Genomic DNA, 21,030 nt, shown 5'->3' on the forward strand with positions numbered 1-21,030 from the left:
ACAGTGAAAGCTGCTCTGGAGAACTTGCGGGGTAGGTTCCCATATGCGAGCTTGCAATGTAAGAAGCAGCGGTCATAAGACCGCTGCTTCTTACACCCTATGCCACCTCTGTGGTGGCGAGGGAAAATCACTGAAAGCTAGCTCGCTCACTCTCGGTGACTGACAGCCTTTTCAGTCGCGCGAATGAAGGGGCGGGCATTACACACTCCGATGAGTGTGTAATGATAAATACGGGCCAGCGGATCAACAGATCCGCTGCTCGTGTGTAGCGAAGGCGGGCGGACAGCTTCGCGAGTTGAGAAGCTGTCCGCCCGCCTCTTAGTACATGGAGCCCTAAGTGCTTTTGCATTATCTTTTTATTTAGCATTTATTGAATGTTATTCCACTGTGTTTAGTGGTCCTTTCATGTTTCTGGACAAAAGGGAGATCTCAATTTGCAGAACATGAGGAAACAGAATGTATACTGGTATTTAGCTGGCCACAAATATTATAAATGAGAATTTGTTGTTAATTGGGCAGTAACAACCTTGAATATTACAAGATTTTTCTACAGTCTTTCTCCACCACTTGCCTAAGTTGGAGAAGCCCATATGCATGTTACTGGAGTAGACATAGCTTGGCACTATCATTTTTAACAAATGGTCCATTGTTTTTCAGTTCCTAATCCTATCATCTATACTGAGGCCAATCAGGGAAAGACATGAAGTGTGTCCTTCCAATTCTCAGAAGATGAAAACTCCCAATTTTTAGACATACATTGCAGGAAGTAGGAGGTATAACCAGGGCCGGATTTCCCATTAGGCACAGTAGGCATGTGCCTACAGGCGCCTTGCAGTGAGGGGCGCCTGCCTGTCAATAATAAAAAAAAAAAAAAAAAAAAAAAAATTTTTTTTTTTTTTTTTTTTTTTTTATGAGGGCATTTATTTTAGTAAGAATTGTGCTGCCAGGTGCCTACAAAGTCGAGTGTTTCATTGGGAATATGTTACAGCAGTTGAGGGAGCCATGAAGGAGAGAGGGGCAAAGATTAAAACTAAACCCCTCCCATTGAATTTCTAAATTCTAATTTTAAACACATTTGTTGACCCCTGGATTACATATAATCTACAACATTCCATGTTTTCCTTTGAGAGCAACATCATATGATATTTATATTTCAGAACAAAATAAATGTAACATCTGTGTGTGTTTGTACCAAAAATATCAGAGTTTACAAGATTTTTTTCCCTACATTTTATATTTTCTTCCACTGGCTGCACAGGTTGTTGATGGTGATGAGCTTGCATGCTGCTAGTTTTAATATTGCTATTGTTTACACAAAACTGTGTTTGACTCCAACAAAATGTTAAGCACATAGTCAAAGTCATCTCCAGAAAAGCAATACACTAATGGCTTGTCAATAAACATGTCCTATGAGCCCATCTGGGTCTGCACAGATGTGTATTGCTGTCTCAGAACTGACATTGACTATGTGTTTAACTCTTTTGCAAGAGGCTAACACACTTCTCTGCAAGCACTAGTGCAATAATAAAATGCCCAGCAAACTGTCACATTTGATGTCCCTTTAAATAGGGTTTTCTTTAGAATATTTTGCATTAAAAGTTTAACATGATTTGTTTTTGTTATACATAATAGAAAATGTATGGCCATTTGAGTCAAGTGAATATTGATTTTTGGTGTAGCTTCCATTACAACAAATATTGCAATTGGTGTGTGTATTTGTGTATCTCCATAAAAGGGAAAATGTAATTTTACATCTAATATTTATTTTTAGTTGTCCTAAATAATAATAAAAAAAAGTCCTCATTTTTTCCACTTTTTTCTAGGGGGGGTGGGGGGGTGGGGGGGGGCGCTTCAGGTTTTTGTGCCTACAGGCACCTGAGATGTAAATCCGGCCCTGGGTATAACAACTTTATTTCTTTATTTTATTTTTACTATGCACAGTTAAGCATTTTATGTTACCATGTCAAAGGGTTTCTTATATGTTTAAGGGCATATTAAGCTACAGTTATAAGATTATAAAACATCAGTACATCAAGCTTGTGATAAACAGTACAAAACATACTTACATTTTATACTGTGAATGTAAATAAAAACCTTTGTAGCAGCATTTTCTGTAGCAATACATTAATTTCTATACTGCCTAGGTCAGCCTAATAAAGAAGGGGGTGGACTCAGTATGATTAGATGTGTGCAGATCCCTTTCTCATGCACCAGCATTCAGCTTCCAACCCTGCCCTCGCTCACACAGCATTTTAAAGCGCGTGTCCCCTAAAACATATTATCAATTGTGCTGATTATGACAAGCAAAAGCATTGTTTACAAAATAGTAATAATGTTAAAAACTGACTGATGTTATTATATAGCAACACACAAGGTATTTACTGTCCCTTAAAAATGATCCAAATCATAATTTAGAAATACCATATATAATAGATACAATAAACCAAGATTTTTTAATTTAAATTGTTTGTTTCATCAATACAATTGACCTGTATAGTCTCATGTTTTATACAGTTCAAGATCACCATTTGCTTCATTCAGGAACGAATGATAACCACACAGTAACGGGAAAAAAAATGTGGATAGGGCATTGTTCAAATTGTTCATGTTAGAAATTATGCTTTGGCAATCATCCCGAAAAAATTCTGTTTGAACAAACAACATCTATTTCCATTTCAGCCCTAGTTTTGCTTAATAAGTAAATCATTCTGCTTTTGTCATTGAGACAGAAAATGTTTAAGGAATGCTAATTATCTAACAATGCTTCATGCAAATACAGAATATGGAATTGCATATAAAGTAAGTGTTCTCTCACAGCCTCAATTTAATTAGAGTCACATAGTTTTGTTGGTGTAGAGAAAACTGATTTTTTTTATATTTCTTTAAGCAAAATTGATATTGTTATAAAATGCACTGCAATTTATCAGGAAAATTGAGTGATCAAGTAGTATGTACAGAACAGCATGTTAGCAACGACTTTAATGATAAAGTAGAAGTAGATAATCCAATATGGAGTACACCAACTGTAACAAAAACTCTTACGTGTTTCGCATGAGATAACCCATGATTTGTCAGAGATGAAAAAGATAAAATGCACTGCTACACATGACTGAAAAGTACAAAGCTTTAGCAAACTGTTAATTACAAAACACCAATTAGCAAGCAAACCTTATATCACTATGCTTCTAATTTGTGTTAGGGTTTAGATGTTCTATTTCCCTTCAATATTATCTTTGTGCCCAAGACAGCCAAATTAATGTTTAATTATCTTCTGTAATAATCATTATCATCAAGTCCATCTCTCTATCAGGTATCAAAGGAGATAACCGGAAATCACAAGATTCCAGGGCAAAATCTTAGGCTGAGCTATTCCATGCCATTCAAAGAGGGTGGATTCCCTGTTAGGTAAAGTAAACAGATCCCTTGGGGAGACTAAGCAGTTGCTGTAGAACATTTGAAGATAATTTGCATGCCACCCCATAAGCAAAATGTGCTGAATGCCTCTTTAGGGAAAAACACCTCTATATATACCAATTAGCAAGTAATGAGGTATTTCCCATAATATTTATATATTAACAAAGATGAATTTCCACGTTTGCTAATTATAAATTGTAACTCCCCAAAATACACAACCTATCTCCTATACATGTCCTAGTTGCCAAATCCTCACCCTGGGGTACCTCGTACATATACTCACAGTTTACATCAAGCTTCTATACATTACAAATGTTTAAAAAGCAAACTATTTAATAATAATACTGTTCAAACTATTCAGTGCTGAAAAATTGCTTTGTGACTTGCAACGTTCTTATTCCATTTATGCGATATTTTGCTTTTTTTGGAGTGTGCAGATGTTTTAAATGGCTTTTTTTTTCCTTTTTCAAAAAAATCATAAAATGTTTTGTATGTGGCATATGCCTGACATCAAAATTTCACTACTAATGTAGCAAATTATTTGCATTCAGTCTTATATTCTATCATTCAAATTGTCTCACATCACCCTTATAAAATAGCCTCAGACATAGGGTGTGCGCTTATCTGTATGATACAACATTAGAAAGCTGCTGCAATAAACGTGGCTAAAAACAGTGATCATAAGAAAGCAAACATTACAAATACAAAATAAGATATGTTTTTCACAAAATATGTGGTAGATGTTCTTGCTGACTAAAACATATAACTTCCTGCCAGATTGCCTCAAGGACTTTAAGTTAATTATGAAAAAAAAAATGGGGCACCTCAAAAGTCATACAGAAGGAACTGTCTCACACTAAATAAACTGGGGTTAAATGATTTTATTCCCTGTGTATCTAGTATCTCTTCTGGGGGGGATTTTTATACAGAAAATGTTTAATTCTGGGATACTGAGGTATAGTATAATTCTGGGATACTGAGTTATTACCTTGTAGTCTGATAAAAAAAAATATTTGTGAATGTATAAAATAAAAATACTGACTCTTCCTTCTCATCTTTGAATCCCTGTTAGCCTACCAAGCTTAGTGTGAAAAAAAACATTTAAAAAAAGTTAATGGTTTTAAAGGAGATAGTTTTGAGCTTATAAAGCAATTTAATTAACCAAATTCAACTATTTATAGCAAAGTAATGCAACTTTATTGCACCCACTGAATCATTACAGTGGGTTAAATGTCTCCTAAGTCAACTGCCTTTATGAATTATATCCTAGTGAAATACACACGTTTTCATTATTATCTATAGGGAATAATAAAGGCAGTGTTAAAAAATATATAACAATGACACAGGGTTAGAGTTAAATATAAAAGATGTTGACCTTCCTCCCATGAGAGCTTACAAATCCAGTACCTCCAAGTGTGCAGACACAGAGCAGAGAGTGCAAGAACATTGTTCCAGATTAAATAGAAAAAGCTATCCTTAAGCAAGTGCTGAGGGTTTATCAAATATTTTGTACTACTAAAAAAAAAGAAAAAAGAAAAAGGAAAACATAAAATACATGAGAAGACTCTCTGGAGGTTAGTTGTGTATCGGAGATTCTATCTTGGATTTATTAAAGCTTGTTATTTTGTTCTTCCTCACCAATGATACTCTGTGCTCCAAGGTTCCTTTTTATGTTAGCATATAAATAATGTTAAAAAAATATTTTTATAGTACAGACTATTGCCCATCTGGTTATAACTAACACACTACAAACTATGTATGAATTCCAATGCCATCTTCAATTTTTACATTGAGAAAGAATCTGAATGCTGCAGTAAAAGAGGTTTAAAACTTTGGATCACAAGCAATATAAGGCTGGGAGTCTTCTAATGAATGTAAACAGCTATATATAAAATAAACTACTGAGATTTATAAAGCTATACGTTTTGTTGCTAAAGGAACACCCCGGTCAAAATTGAAATGCACATAGATGAATTACATATTTGAATAGAAACATATTTGCAATTTACATGTATTAGCAAAAAATGGTTCTAGTCAAAGTTATCAGTATTTTATTGTTGAAGGACCAGTAAATACTGTAGTTTTGCATAATAAACAAATGCATACTAAAAAGACAATGCAATAGCACTTAGTCTGAACTTCAAATGAGTAGTAAAAAATATTACTGACGCATTTCATAGTTATGTCTATTTTCACTCCTCCTGTATCATGTGACAGCCATCAGCCAATCACAAATGCACATACGTATATTCTGTGAATTCTTGCACATGCTCAGTAGGAGCTTGTGACTCAAAAAGTGTAAATATAAAAAGACTGCTTACATTTTGTTAATGGAAGTGAATTGGAAAGTTGTTTAAAATTGCTGCTCTATTTGAATCATGCAAAATTAAATTATGACTTGAGAGTCTAACATTTTTCTCTGCAGATGAATGTGAAGCATAGATAGATATTCTCAGTGCACCAGCATTTTAATACTGCAGCAGCTCAGAGGGCCAGTGGAGACTGTATCATGTCAGCAATTAACAAATTGAGTCATTACCAGATGGTGAAAAAAAAGGGAGGTGTGATATCTGGGCAAGAAAATGCTAAAAAACAGTATGCAAAATAGAGGATCCCTGTACCTCTAAAAAGTGCATAAAATACAAATACCCTCAGCAAAAGAGGTAAGGTATACTGTTGCTCTGAATAAGTACAGCTAAATTAGCAGCTGATGACATAATCTAAAAGAAAGAAACAGTTCATCTTAATGATACAGAATATTCGCAACAATGTTAAAAAATGTGTGTAGCATCAATTAAAAACAAAAATAAAATAAATTAAAATAATACAGCGAAAAAATTACATACAATACTTAAAAAAAAGTCCATGGAATGAGTCCCAGCAGACAAAACTTTTGATTGATGAATTAACAATAGTCAAGAACGCTGAAATAAACAAAGAGATTCCAAATCAAACGACAAAGGCGAACCAAAGATTAAGGTGTTACGTCTTGCTTACACCGGAAAAGTTCAAATCTGTCCTACAATGGTACAATTGAACAACCGTTAAAGTAACGCCACTATATGGTAGAGACAGCACAACGGACACCACGGACACTACCAAGCCTTGAAAGGTATTACCATTGTAGGACAGATTTGAACTTCTTCCGGTGTAAGTAAGACGTAACACCTTAATCTTTGGCTTGCCAATGTCGCTTGATTTGGAATCTCTTTTTGATTCCAGCGTTCTTTAACTATTCAAGTAGTTTCATCAATCCAAACTTTTGTCTGCTAGGACTCATTCCATGGACTTTTAAAAGTATTGTATGTAATTTTTTCGCTGTATTATTTTAAAAAAAAGTTTTTTAACTGATGCTACACTCATTTTTTTTTAAAATTTTTGCGAATATCATGTACCATTAAGATTAAATGCTTCTTTCTTTTACATTCTGTCATCAGTTGCTAATTTAGCTGTATTTATTCAGTGCAACGGTATACCTTCTCTCTCTTGCTGAGGGTATTTGTATTTAGAGAAGCAGAAAAACAGCAGCACCTTGTTAATGCAAAAAATCTTCCTTTATTGGTTTAACATCATGGCAGACAGGAGATACAACGTTTCGGTCATACACTGACCTTAATCATGTATTTGTATTTCATTACCAAATGGTACAAGCACTTTTGTCTCTCTGAGCAAATGCTGTGTTTATAATTATGGTGCATGGTGCATACTTAAATACACTTTTAAAACAGCTATAGCTTTTATTGGAAGCATTTTTGCCAATACATTTATATTACAAAAATGCTTCTATTCAAAACTGAAATGCATCCATGTGAATTCTGATTTTAGCTGGAATGCCCCTTTAAGAAAGTTCTTGCTGCTGTGAGAAATTTTGTTGGCTTTATTGTAGTGAGCATAACAGTAAATTGGGAAAAAAAATTTATTAATTGTATCAACATCATTAGACCAGATAAATAGAAAGTATCATAGCTGCTCTCTGTTATGAGCGTAAATACAATAAACAAAGAGCTATGCAATATGGGGAGGAAGCAACAAAGTGTACTGCTAAATTGTGTAGTGAAGCCTGAGAATTTCCCATATGTTACGATCACAATAACAGGAATGGGGCTGGACACATTGGCAAATACCTTTTTCTCACGCAGCTTGTTACCAGCTCCTGTTATTATAATCACAGAACAAGTTGTTGGACCTGAAGACATCTCTGTGCTTCATTTCTTTTGGATCACATGTAAATCTGACTATGGCTCATTCCTTAAAGCTAAACTACATGTCACTGGCCATCATAGACTGTCCTCTAATTTATACTTTTGTACCTTGTTAAAAAAAAAGACTCTTGATTACTCCTGTGAGGAGGGACATGAATCTACAAAGCTCTCTGGCTATCAAGTAATGTTATTAAAATAGTAAAACTCTGCAGTAAAAATGTTGTTGAGTTCTGAAACTATGCTTCTGTGCCTACCAACGATCAATCTATACAACCATGTGGCTCCTCATTTTAAAGAGAGTCTATTCTTCCAAATGAGTGGTTACACAACTCTCAGGATAGCTTAATAATGGTAATTTCTTACCTATGAAATTTCTACAGTAAAAATGGTGGAGTGTTGAAACAATGGCCCTACTTCTTATCAGATATCAGACATTAAAGGGACAGTTAACACAAAAAATGTTATTGTTTAAAAATATATACATATATATATACAGTATCTCACAAAAGTAAGTACACCCCTCACATTTTTGTAAATATTTTATTATATCTTTTCATGTGACAACACTGAAGGAATGACACATAGAGGCCGATTTATGAAAGGTCTTGCGGACCTGATCCGTATTCAGCATTGCACCGCTCTCCGTATTCAGCATTGTACCAGCATCTCACAAGAGCTGCTGGTGCAACACCGCCCCCTGCAGACACGCCGCAAATCGGCCGCCAGCAGGGAGGTGTCATTCAACCCGATCGTACTCGATCAGGTTGAATTCCGGCGGTTCCTGTCCGCCTGCTCAGAGCAGGCGAACAGGGTTATGGAGCAGCGGTCTTTGTGACTGCTGCTTCATAACTGCTGTTTCTGGCGAGTCTGAAGACTCGCCAGAAACACGACAGTGAGTGTACAGCCTGTATAACAGTGTCAATTTGCTGCTCCCTCAAAATAACTTAACACACAGACATTAATGTCTAAACCGTTGGTAACAAAAGTGAGTACATCCCTAAGTGAAAATGTCCAAATGGGGCCCAAAGTGTCAATTTTTTGTGTGCCCACCATTATTTTCCAGCACTGCCTTAACCCTCTTGGGTATGCAGAGCTAGTGGATGTTAGAGACCTTGCGCTCCCCCACCTTCCATTTGAGGATGCCCCACAGATGCTTAATAGGCTTTAGGTCTGGAGACATGCTTAGCCAGTCCATCACCTTTACCCTCAGCTTCTTTAGCAAGGCAGTGGTTGTCTTGAAGGTGTGTTTGGAGTTGTTATGTTGGAATAATGCCCTGCGGCCCAGTCTCCGAAGGGAGGGGATCATGCTCTGCTTCATTATGTCACAGTACATGTTGGCATTCATGGTTCCCTCAATGAACTGAAGCTCCCCAGTGCCGGCAGCACTAATGCAGGCACAGACCATGACACTTCCACCATGCTTGACTGTAGGCAAGACACACTGTCTTTGTACTCCTCACCTGGTTGCAGCTACACATGCTTCACACCATCTGAACCAAATAAGTTTATCTTGGTCTCATCGGACCACAGGACATGGTTCCAGTAATCCATGTCCTTAATCTGCTTGTCTTCAGCAAACTGTTTGCAGGCTTTCTTGTGCATTATCTTTAGAAGAGGCTTCCTTCTGGGAAAACAGCAATGCAGAACAATTTGATGCAGTGTGCGGCGTATGGTCTGAGCACTGACAGACGGACCCCCCACCCCTTCAACCTCTGCAGCAATGCCGGCAGCACTCATACGTCTATTTCCCAAAGACAACCTCTGAATATGACGCTGAGCACGTGCACTCAACTTCTTTGGTCGACCATGGCGAGGCCTGTTCTGAGTGGAACCTGTCCTGTGAAACCGCTGTCTTGCCCACCATCCTGAAGCTCAGTTTCAGGATCTTGGAAATCTTCTTATAGCCTAGGCCATCTTTATGTAGAGCAACAATTCTTTTTTTCAGATCCTCAGAGAGTTCTTTGCTATGAGGTGCTATGTTGAACTTCCAGTGACCAGTATGAGAGACTGTGAGTGCGATAACACCAAATTTAACACACCTGCTCCCCATTCACACCTGAGACCTTGTAACACTGAGTCACATGACTCCGGGGAAGGGAAATGGCTAATTGGGCCCAATTTGGACGTTTCCACTTAGGGGTGTACTCAGTGACAAAACTACATGGGGTGTAGAGGTCGCAATTGCGACTGGGCCCCCAATGGTGGGGGCCCAGCTTAAATTTTTTTTTTACAATAAAAAAACGTTGACCTGCCACTGCCTGCACTGATATCATGTGAGTGTGACATGATGCTTCACTAGTGTCTCTGACTACAGGGGTTAGTGTTTCTGTTTTATCCATTGGTGTTTATGTGTGTGTGTGTGTGTGTGTGTGTGTGTGTGTGTGTGTGTATGTATGTATGTATGTGACTGTGTGTGTATTTATGCATGTATGTGTGTGTATGTATGTATGTGACTGTGTGTGTATTTATGCATGTATGTGTGGGTGTGTATGTTTGTGGAACCAGCAAATTACAGACCTTGTTACTACAGCATGGGGGGAGTGGGAGGTAAACTGTGTCACTATACAGTACCACTATATACAGTACGGGGGGCTGAACCATGCCACAGACTACTGTGGTCACTTTATAAAGTACTGGGGCGGGTAGGGTCAGGCCAGCCATCTCACCAGCAGATTACAAACTGTGTCACTGACTCACTCTATACAGTACTGGTGGGTTAAACAGTGTCACTATATACAGTAATAGGGGGTCAGACCATCTCACAGACTGTGGGCACAGGGTACCTCCTTTTGCAGACATGTAATCTGATTCACATTTTTTTCTGTGTCAAATGTAAAAAAAGATATGTATCAAATTCACTTTTTTTTAGGGGGGGTGCGTGGCACCTGGGCCCTGTGGTTTCTAGTTACGCCTCTGGGTGTATTCACTTTTGTTGCCAACGGTTTAGACATTAAGGGCTGTGTGTTGAGTTATTATGAGGGGACAGCAAATTTACACTGTTATATAGGCTGTACACTCACTACTTTACATTGTAGCAAAGTGTCATTTCTTCAGTGTTGTCACATGAAAATATATAATAAAATATTTACAAAAATGTGAAGGGTGTACTCACTTTTGTGAGATACTGTATATATATTGACCTTTATGTGACTATAGTATGGTGCTCAATGACCCTAAGTCAGCTGCAAATTGCATTGCATGTGAATGCTGGCTTGTACAATATAAAGCAACTGATTTACCTCTTCACATAACAAAACACAGACCTTGCACCCCCAAGAGACAGGTTCATGCAGCTCAGAGGCAAAGTGTGGTGATCATTCACTGCCCCTGACTTCAACCTTTCCTGATTGGATAGTCACACACTGACTCATATGAATATGTGCCTGGCTTTGTGTGTCTAATATTGGATAATACCATAGAGCAAGATAGAGGCTAATAACTGTGACATCAGGATTCAGTTATAAAAAGCATCTCTATTCCTCAACTGTACAACCAAGATAACAATTCCACAGAGCAATGCTACTAAAACTTTATCAGGAAGTTCAACATTCATTTTTGTTAAGATAATAGCAAACAGCATCAGTTTTTACCTTTTTCCCCCAATTGTTTTTAATTTTTAATTAGTGTAGGCTTATTAATCAGCATTTTGGATAAAGCACACTGTTAAAGAGAAATTTTGATGCAAAAATGTATTGCTTCATGTAAAAGTTGCATTACTGAACTTACTATGTATTCAACCTCCAATGCTGTTAAATACATAGGTAAAGCCTAGCTTGAGAGCCACAAGCGTTGGAGCTTCTAAACAGAACATAGCCGGTGGACCAATGAGTATTGACAGCCACACGTAGAAACCAATTATTGATCATATCTTGCATTAGCCACAAATTACTGGTCGCATCTTGCTCAGAAGCTGCAATGTTTGTGGTTCCTGATCAGCACTTTACCTAGGTATTTAACCCATTTATAAGAATTAAACACATAAACTAGTAATGCACAAATGTCATGCTCAGACAAATTAGAGCATGCTAGTTTTGCTTTAAAATGCCTCTTGTAACATAAATACTACTCTGAGGACCCCTTTGTGTGGAACCTTGTAACATAAACAATACTATAAGGACCCCTATTTCTCAGCAAATTGTAATCTCAGGTTGCTCCCTAAACATGTAAATCTATAGATCTTTCTCCTCTTATACAAATACAGATATTGTGTGTTATTTATATATTTTGCATCACAAAATACAAGTTAAAGACCACAGACTTCATAACAGTAACCCAATACCTAAAATACCAGCAGCCATTGCCATCCTACAGGCAATCTGTTCAACCAATTTGTAATGTTCTGTCTGAACTGACCATTGCTGGACTGTTACAGCTTCTGCAATATCTGTATATTTGTATAATATAGAAGGTATGTTTTAGACAATTAGGACAATAGTATATTGAGCAATAAGATGTAGTTTATTAATTGAGAAGGAAAGATTTACATTAGCAATTACCAACCACCAGTAGCAAAATCATACCTAACAGTCTGTTCTTTTATTTGTTTTCTATTATTTTTGTTTCTTTTGTTCTCAGTTAGTAATGTTACTATGGACCTCAACTACAGCGGATCTATAAAGCCTGTAGAGAAAATGTACATAAATGTATTAAGCAGGAATACAAGTCTGTAGCAAGCATAACTCAGTTATTTATCAGATACTAAAATCAAGTTTGGCTGGTATAGGAAGGAAATGTTTGTCATGTACTCTACTGATTATTACAATTAACTAGTATTGGTGCAATGTATGTTGGATATAAACCATTTATTCATCAAACAATGCATTTTTAACTCCTTGTCTGCCATCTATATAAGCTCATAGATGAATATAAAAATAAATACAGATAGAGAGACAGAGAAATAGAAAGGCAGATAGACAAACAGAAAAAGAGAGACAGACAGACAGATATATATAGATAGCATTCTTTTGTGGCATTCGCACATTTTTCTACCAACAACACCACTCTTTTAAATCAAAATCATCTGCTCCCAGTTGTTTTAATCTTAACAGAACCACACAGGCCAGGACGCAAAAGAGGCAACAATAAGTGCTACACCTGTGTATTTTTATACTATACAAGAACAACAAAACAAGCTAAACATTGGATCATGTTGTTTGAACTTAAAGGGACAGTCAATGCCAGAAGGTAGATAATCCCTTAATTACCCATTCCCCAGTTTTGCATAACCAATACAGTTATAATACATGTTTTACCTCTGCAATTACCTTGTATCTAAGCATCTGTAGACTGCCCCTTTATTTCAGTTCTTTTGACAGACTTGCATTTTAGCCAATCAGTGCTCACTCCTCGGTAAATTCACGTGCATGAGCTCAATCTTTTCTATTTGAAACATATAAACTAGTGCCCACTGGTGGTCAAAATGTATTCAGCTTAGAGGCAGCCTTCAAGGTCTAAGAAATTAGCATATGAACCTCCTACGTTTAGCTTTCAACTAAGAATACCAAGTGAACAGATAAAAGCAAATTGAAAAGTTGTTTAAAATGACATGCCCTATTTGAATCTTGAAAGTCTTTTTAGTTTTTTTGGACTTCACTGTCCCTTTAACTATAAATTATACACTTATAGTTCATGTTTCTTAAAATGAATTTATAATGATTAAAACGTGTCAGTCAGTATTCAGTACCCTAGACAAACTTTTAATTTTTATAAATGTTTTATATTATTATTATTAAGAATAAGAATTATACATTTATAAAAGGTATTTAAGTTTGGCATAATTATTATTATTATGAATCCCACCTGTTTTTTTTTTGTGTTTTTTTTACATGAGACCACATTAACTTAAAATATAGACAATATTATCACTACCAGCTGTAGAGAAAAATCAGAACTCTATGAAACATTCTGATCTACTTTTTGGGCCCATCTGATTTTAGCCATATCTCAAGTACTGTCTACATATCGCCTCCGGCCCTAATTCTTAGTGACACCTTTAGGCAGGTGTTGCATGGTGACATTTTGATGTGTCCAGAAACCCTGACTGGGAATCACAGGTCTAACCAGTTAATATTATGCACACGGCAGGCAGCCTGTCTATTTTCTTCCTATGATACATTTTCCAGATAAAATTTCAATTTTAGATATTAAAGGGAAATTTATTTGATATTGTAATATAAAATGTTTATATATGCATAATAAAACAGCTTTGCTATTCACTTTCATTATTTATTCTGCCACGTTTCCTGTAATTTAAGTCTGAAGCCATAAGGAATTACATATCTGTGTATAAAGACTGACTGCTCACTGGCTGATAAGCAGAACTCCTACTGTTTTATTGGTGGACAAAGACATAATTCACAATCATAAAAATAAAATATTTTCTCAGTTCAGTATTATAATTTTTACAAAAAATATAATTTTATATATATATATATATATATATATATATATATATATATATATATATATATATATATAGAGAGAGAGAGAGAGAGAGAGAGAGAGAGAGAGAGAGAGAGAGAGAGAGAGAGAGATACACATATATAAGATACAGTATATTTAATCATGTCCTCTTTTAGATGCAAGAAATAATACAAAATATTTAGGGCTAGATTTACTATTCCTGTAGGTGGACATGTTTGCAAGTAGTGAACCTGTTCACCTGCAATTACTACTTGTGATGTTGCATTGCACAAGCAGATTCTTGTGCAATACAGCCCCCTGCTCCAGCACCAGGAGAGGAAAACAAATTGGTTTATACTTCTTAAATATTTGGCAGCAGGATATCTGCTCCACTTAGCCAAAAAAGCTAAGAAAATAAAATAATAAAGATTTACATTTTTTCACTCTACCCCAGATAAATTTAGAAAATCTGTTTAGGTCAATCCTAACCTTACATCCAATTAGTCAACACCTACTGATTCCTTTAACCTTGGCTGAATGTTTTATGGTATTATCCACACCTTCATAAATCAAGTTAGAATTATTCAATTTAAATCCTATCCCATAATAATATGTTCTATATTTACAAAAATAAACTTTAAATACACCTTTAACCCTTTCCTGCCAGGGCTAAAGTGTCTACATCGGAACAACTGGAACGCCCTCCAGACCACGATCAATTCCAGGAAGCACAGAAGGCTTCAGGACAGCCGTTGGCTATGACGTTCTATTCCGTCATAACGGTTTTAAAGCCCAGTGTAATTATGAAGGAACAGAACTGCATTAAAAGGTTAAATTGTTAGTATATAAATAATAAGTCTACTTCTTTAGATATATAAACACTGGTTGTTCCTAGACATCAACTATGAGCTTATGAGGGGAAACTGCAAGTGGTTTTGGGATGTTGTGGGCCACACTTGCTGAATAAGGAAGTAGATTAAGATTTATAATGAGACCTGAGGGACCAACTACTATTGTCACCCTTTTTATGAGAGTATAAATTTCACAATTTCTTCTGGTTTGGTTCAATAATTTCTCTTTAACTAGTAAGGGACTATCGAGAAATGTATGTATACACATAGGCTTAATAGACCCTGCTGACATTTATACACATCCAGGAGGTCTAAAACATTTAGTACACTAGGGTTGTTGCTGATAGCCTAGTTCATAGGCCGTGTGCAGGTTGCCTATAGACAACTGCACTACTAATTTGTCTTTTAAAAAAAAAGGGAAATCTAAAAAAATAAAAAACTTTGATGCATGATACCCACACAACCCCTCTTAACTAGGAAGACTGCATCACTTTTTTTTTTTTCAATTACTTTTTTTTTTATAACAAATTGGTAATGCAGTTGAAACAGTCAGGGCTTACTCATATGGGGCTCGATCACATATGCAGCGTCGCCCGCAAAAGCTGGCGACGCCAGATTTTACGCGATTTTGGTATTACATATACAGCGTGGCATACAAGTTACACTCGTATATTTCACCCTTCGGCCATATTTTTTTTAACCATAGACTAACATAGAACAGACGCTCAATTTGGTATCCAATATACAGCGTAAGGACTTACGCGCGCAGAATTCAGAAAATCGACTCCATTCTCATCTCGCCACAAATTGCAGGCGCAGCAACCCTTGCACTGACTAAAAAAACAACGTAACTCCCTGGAAGCCTTAACAAACACATACATTTAAGCAGCATCTCAAGGTTAAAGGGACAGTATACTATGATATTGTTTTTTTAAGGTTTAGTTGTGTATTTGAAATAGTTTGAAGCCACGACATAATCAAATGGATTGAGCTTGTAGGTACTTTATCACATTGTGGACATATACTTGCTTATTTACTTTAAATTTCTTCTCAAAACAATCAACAATACTTGGAGGAGAGAACAATGGGAAATCATAATTGTATTACCTTCATCTCTTTATATATGGGTTTATATATGAATTTTGAGTAGCATAATTACGTGTCGCATTTATTTGAAATCGCGGTTCATTTTTACGAGTGTTAGCCTAATTTGCATAAAACTACTCTTTTTCTACACTTTCCATGGACAAAAAACTGGCGTAAGTTACTTGCGACGACTAAAATGTGTATTTGCGCACATTTCAGAAGATCGCCAGTTTGTTCTACTTACGCCAGTTTAGCATCTGACGGCGCAGTATATGTAATACCCCGATATGGAAGGTGAAATTACGGGCGGCGGGGGTTCCCTCGCTTGTGCCGAAACCTGCGCCATATATGTGATCGCGCCCATGATGTCTTCAGCAGCTCCCAATAATTATGACAAATTTCAGGAGATACAGAAGATAATCAGTAGTAGTATTTTTTATAATTTAAAGAACATTTTATACAGTTTTCAATTATTTTCAATTATTTTCTAGTTAACCGGAGGATGTATGAAGACTAACAGTATATTTTATATTATGACTTAAAGGACCAGTCAACACATTAGATTTGCATAATCAACAAATGCAAGATAACAAGACAATGCAATAGCACTTAGTCTGAACTTCATATGAGTAGTAGATTTTTTTTATAACAAATTTCAAAGTTATGTATATTTCCACTCCCCTTGTACCATATGATAGCAATCAGCCAATCACAAATGCATATACGTATAGTCTGTGAATTCTTGCACATGCTCAGTAGGATCTGGTGACTAAAAAAATGTAAATATAAAAGACTGTGCACATTTTTTTAATGGAAGTAAATTGGAAAGTTGTTTAAAATTACATGCTGTATCTAAATCATGAAAATTTAATTTAACCTGAGTGTCCCTTTAATAGATTTCAAAAACAACACTTTTATAATCACACTGACCTAAATGTAACTTGTGTTTGAATGTAAATAGGCCAGTTCAGTAAAACACACAGGGCAAAATAGTTTGCTGTAGAAATGTTGACAGCAAAATGCTGACATGATAAACACTGGTCACATGGTGACATTTTTCTGTCACTGTTTATTACACAGTGACAGCAAAATGTCACCATGTGAAAGTCTGACACCATCATCAGCAAATGCAGCAATGAAGCGACTAATTTACACTTGATAGACAAAGGTGGCAAAGTGGAGCAGTGCTTCACAAGCGGGCATGCAATGGAGCTAGAGAGAGATGCAGGGTGTCGCTGTGATACAGTGGTTTTATAGGACAGAAATTAGTCCCTCCAATGACAAGTTGTTGGCATTTCGAATACATTCTGCTATCTCTCTCTGTCATGTCAGCATTTCAGAAGAGTACCAGGGAAAACGACAAGGTAAGGAGCTCACACTATAGTTAGGTAGAGTAACTCAGTATTGACTAAAGAGGAAAAAACAAAACAACTTCACAATAAAAAAGTTAAACAGTCTCTTTGTAATCTCTACACAAATCCCTTATGTTCTACAATCCCCTACAAGGTTGTGCAACTTAAAACCACAAGACTATTGACTTTTGCATTAAGTTTCTGGCTGAAGTCTCATCAAGCATTTACTCATAAATTATTGGCAAAAAAACCCACTCATCTGTGTTCTTTAGTTTTTTTAAGTCCCTAGCCAATATCAAGTTGAGCATCAGAGCAAATTACAATAGCTTGTTTAGTGCCAGAGGGAGTTGAATCTATTTATGACCTACACCTCTCACTCTAGTGTGGTAAACATTATGGTCATCTGTACTGCATCGTCAGAGCATGTGACATAAACGTATCAGAGGACAGAGATTACTAAACTAAAGGATGCGCACATATCATTGGCGCTAACAACATAAATACAATAAGTCTGCATTTATGGCAGCAGAAAAATAGTGACCTCTTCTGTACAGGAGCATAAAAGCAGAGTTTAGCTAAAAACATCAAATGTATTTTTTCAGTCAATTACTCTTGTGACAGGGCGTTTAGTATGAAGGTAATAAGATAGATGATGGTTTTAAGTTTCCACATTTGCCTCCTTAGGAATCATTTATCAAGTGACAAAGACATTATGTTAACAATTTACATCAACTTAAAAAAACAACAACATGTTTTTGGTTCAATGCAAGAGTTTGCATTGATCACTGTAGCATATATATATTGTGCATGATACTATATAGTCACATAACAGAAAGCAATAAAGTAAGTATAACTAATATACATTCTTATTAATTCACTGGCAGTCATTAGGGTTGCCTGGTGTCTATTACTTAACAGGACAGTACTTTATTTTGGCAAGCTGCCCAGTAAAATTTATACAAAAATACTGGACACTTCAATGTCCATTTTTTAAGTCCCTTGAGGGGCAGCTCAATTGTAAATTACTCAGATGCCTCTATATATTACAAGTATGACCTTGAAAGAAGCAACACTGCATGTGTGCTGCTTTTTTTGTTACTATCAGCCAAAATGATAAAAATCCCTGTGTGTTACTGGCAGTCTCAGGGGGTGTAAAAACACTGCTCTGTGTTATGTGTAGCCACTGTGGTAATACCAATGTTCTGCTTTTTACTGGGTTCCATAGGAGGGTAAAAATGATGCAGTGTGTCTGCTGTTGGCTGTCAAAGAGGATACAATCAGCATTATGTGTTAGTGGCAGCCAAGGGGATATATCACTGCTCTGCTTTGAAAAATGTACGGTACAGCCAAAGGAAGAGCTTTGTGGAGTAGCTTTGTGGAGTAACAATTGTGTGGCCTCTCATACCACTAGTGCCCAGTCACTTACAGGTCATCCAGTGTTTTTGTGGTGGACAACTGGCAAGGCTACAGTCATAGATGGAGATGGCAACAAATTGCCATGTGCTGCATCACATCTGTGGATGGCCAGTGCGTTTATTTATAATTATAATAACTTTTTATGATTAAACTTACAATTTGCTATACTTTACAATACCTTGGTATGTGTTATGGAGAGACAATATTACAAACTACTACACTGGTTATATTAAAGGGACATAATTATGCAATAATAAAATGATCTAATATGTTAGGGCATTTTATTATTGTACAAATATTTGTGCACTAGACAGGCATTGGTGGCTACTTCCATATGTCACTTTTAATTGGTTCACCAGCCACACACCCTGAATTATGCCTCCTGAGCAGACATAGCAGTTTAAAAGAACATGAAACTCAACTTTGGGGGCCTTTTTATTGTAATTGATTTACACACACAAAAATGACCAGTTCATGGCCCTATCATAATAAAACAAATATATAAATGTCATAAATACTGTATTGGGTCATATGAGCATTTAGTGAGCTGAAAGAGGCTGAAAACATGTGCACCCCATCACTTAGCTTCTTGCATGTGCAAAGGCATTGCACCACAGAGCCAGAAGATGGATAAAAGGTACTACATGATCATTTTATTGTAAATATCATACTGGTGCCAACTTGTCCACAAAAGGAGGGAGAACACTGGTCCTTTGCTCTTAATAATTATATACTATTAAATTTAATAAAACTATACATTATATAAAATACAGAAATATAAACTCAAAGTTTATATGATAAATCCAACATTACCAACAAAAAAGTGCAGCATCATTTCTGTGAATACTTTTCCATTATGGACAGCTGCATATGACCAATTTATAAAGAACAGTACAGGATATACAGATTTAATAATCGGTTGCAGCACGTTTCAGCGTATTTCCCTTTTAACATAATATAATATCTACTTAGATACAATGTGAGGAAACCGTGTTATCATTTTGCACATGATCACAGTATAAGAGACAGAAGGCGTTCAAAGTCACAGCACATCTTTAGTGTTTCCCCTTCTCGTTTTACTTTGCACTGAGTGTTATGTTTTAACAGATGGGCTGTAAAACAGCAGCAAGGAATCCGCAGCTAAGAGATCGTAAAGTTTAGTTCAAGCACAAAGCTAGACAAGAGAGGAATCAAACCCAGTCAGACACTGACAATCACCAGCCCCTCCTGCTGATTGCTATCCAGGGTAGAAGTTCAAGATTACCCCCACCCCCAGGCACATCTCTAACAGAATTACGCTATATACAGTTGCATTGTGATTAAAGTTACACAAACAATGTGCATTGCTGAATACTTTTTATACTGGTACTTTTTTTTTAACATTTTATAAATCAAATAGGCAAATAACTAAGGGCTTTTTCTTTTAGATACGAGTAACTAACACTGTGAATAAACGTTCCAGCCTTACAATACCTGATTACTTTATTGAACAGCGCGTAACACTGCAATGTCTGCATTTGGTTAAGCAAAATGATTTTATTCCTAAAAATGAATAACCAACAAATGAATAGGCTGTATTTAAAATATGCTTTACTTTACTACCCCGTCCTACTGACAGTACAGTAGTGCATTATATCCACAGTTATGATTGGATAGATGCTGCATTATACCCTACATATATTTCCAATTTTAGCATATATAAAGCATATTTCCAACTCACCCTATAGTGGGTCAGCATATGTCCAGTAGAGGCTTGATGATGGGAAATATATGCCTTATTACCTCTGGATTGCTGTAGCCTTAGTGCAAAAATGCAGCTGCAGATCCTCTGCACTCACTTCCCCAGGCTCACAGCTGCCTGAGTCCTGTGCTCTGTCAATTCATTGACCTGCTGGGGAAGCTTGGATCAAACGTGTGACCGGCAGCTTCGAGAACAAATCAGAACTGCAGGTTATTCCAGACAATAACAAAGGCAACCAATGATATGCGGTATGAGGGCGGGACATACAAGAGATTCATTCAAAGCTGCAAGCTGTGGGAAAGTTGGCAGTGAGGGAGGTGTGAACTCCTGGTCTGTAGCAGGGGCTGATGCGGACCCCTGCTGGACGTAACTCTCACACTACTGGAGCATATATCACTGTGCTTAGTTTAATTCATTTAGATGTACAGATTTCCCAACACGCGTGCAATTAGCCAGAAATTAACAAAGTTAAACACTGTATGAAAACAGCTCAATGCGTATTTGTGTATACTGCAATTTTAATGATTTTTACTGATAAAGTAACTTAGGTTGCTTATTAGTGAATA

General features: G+C 36.5%; 1 protein-coding gene across 2 annotated transcripts in view; it reads right to left on the reverse strand.

The window, feature by feature from the left end:
- Positions 1-20,617, reverse strand: part of MARCHF3 (membrane associated ring-CH-type finger 3) — a 444,776-nt gene extending 424,159 nt beyond the window's left edge. For both annotated transcript variants that reach the window (XM_053701629.1, XM_053701628.1), the window contains exon 1: positions 20,444-20,617. The gene's annotated coding sequence lies outside the window, so the exon portion shown is untranslated. The remainder of the gene's footprint in view (positions 1-20,443) is intronic.
- Positions 20,618-21,030: the final 413 nt, after the last annotated feature.

The sequence above is a fragment of the Bombina bombina genome, chromosome 2, assembly GCF_027579735.1.
Source record: "Bombina bombina isolate aBomBom1 chromosome 2, aBomBom1.pri, whole genome shotgun sequence".
Lineage (NCBI taxonomy): Eukaryota > Metazoa > Chordata > Amphibia > Anura > Bombinatoridae > Bombina > Bombina bombina.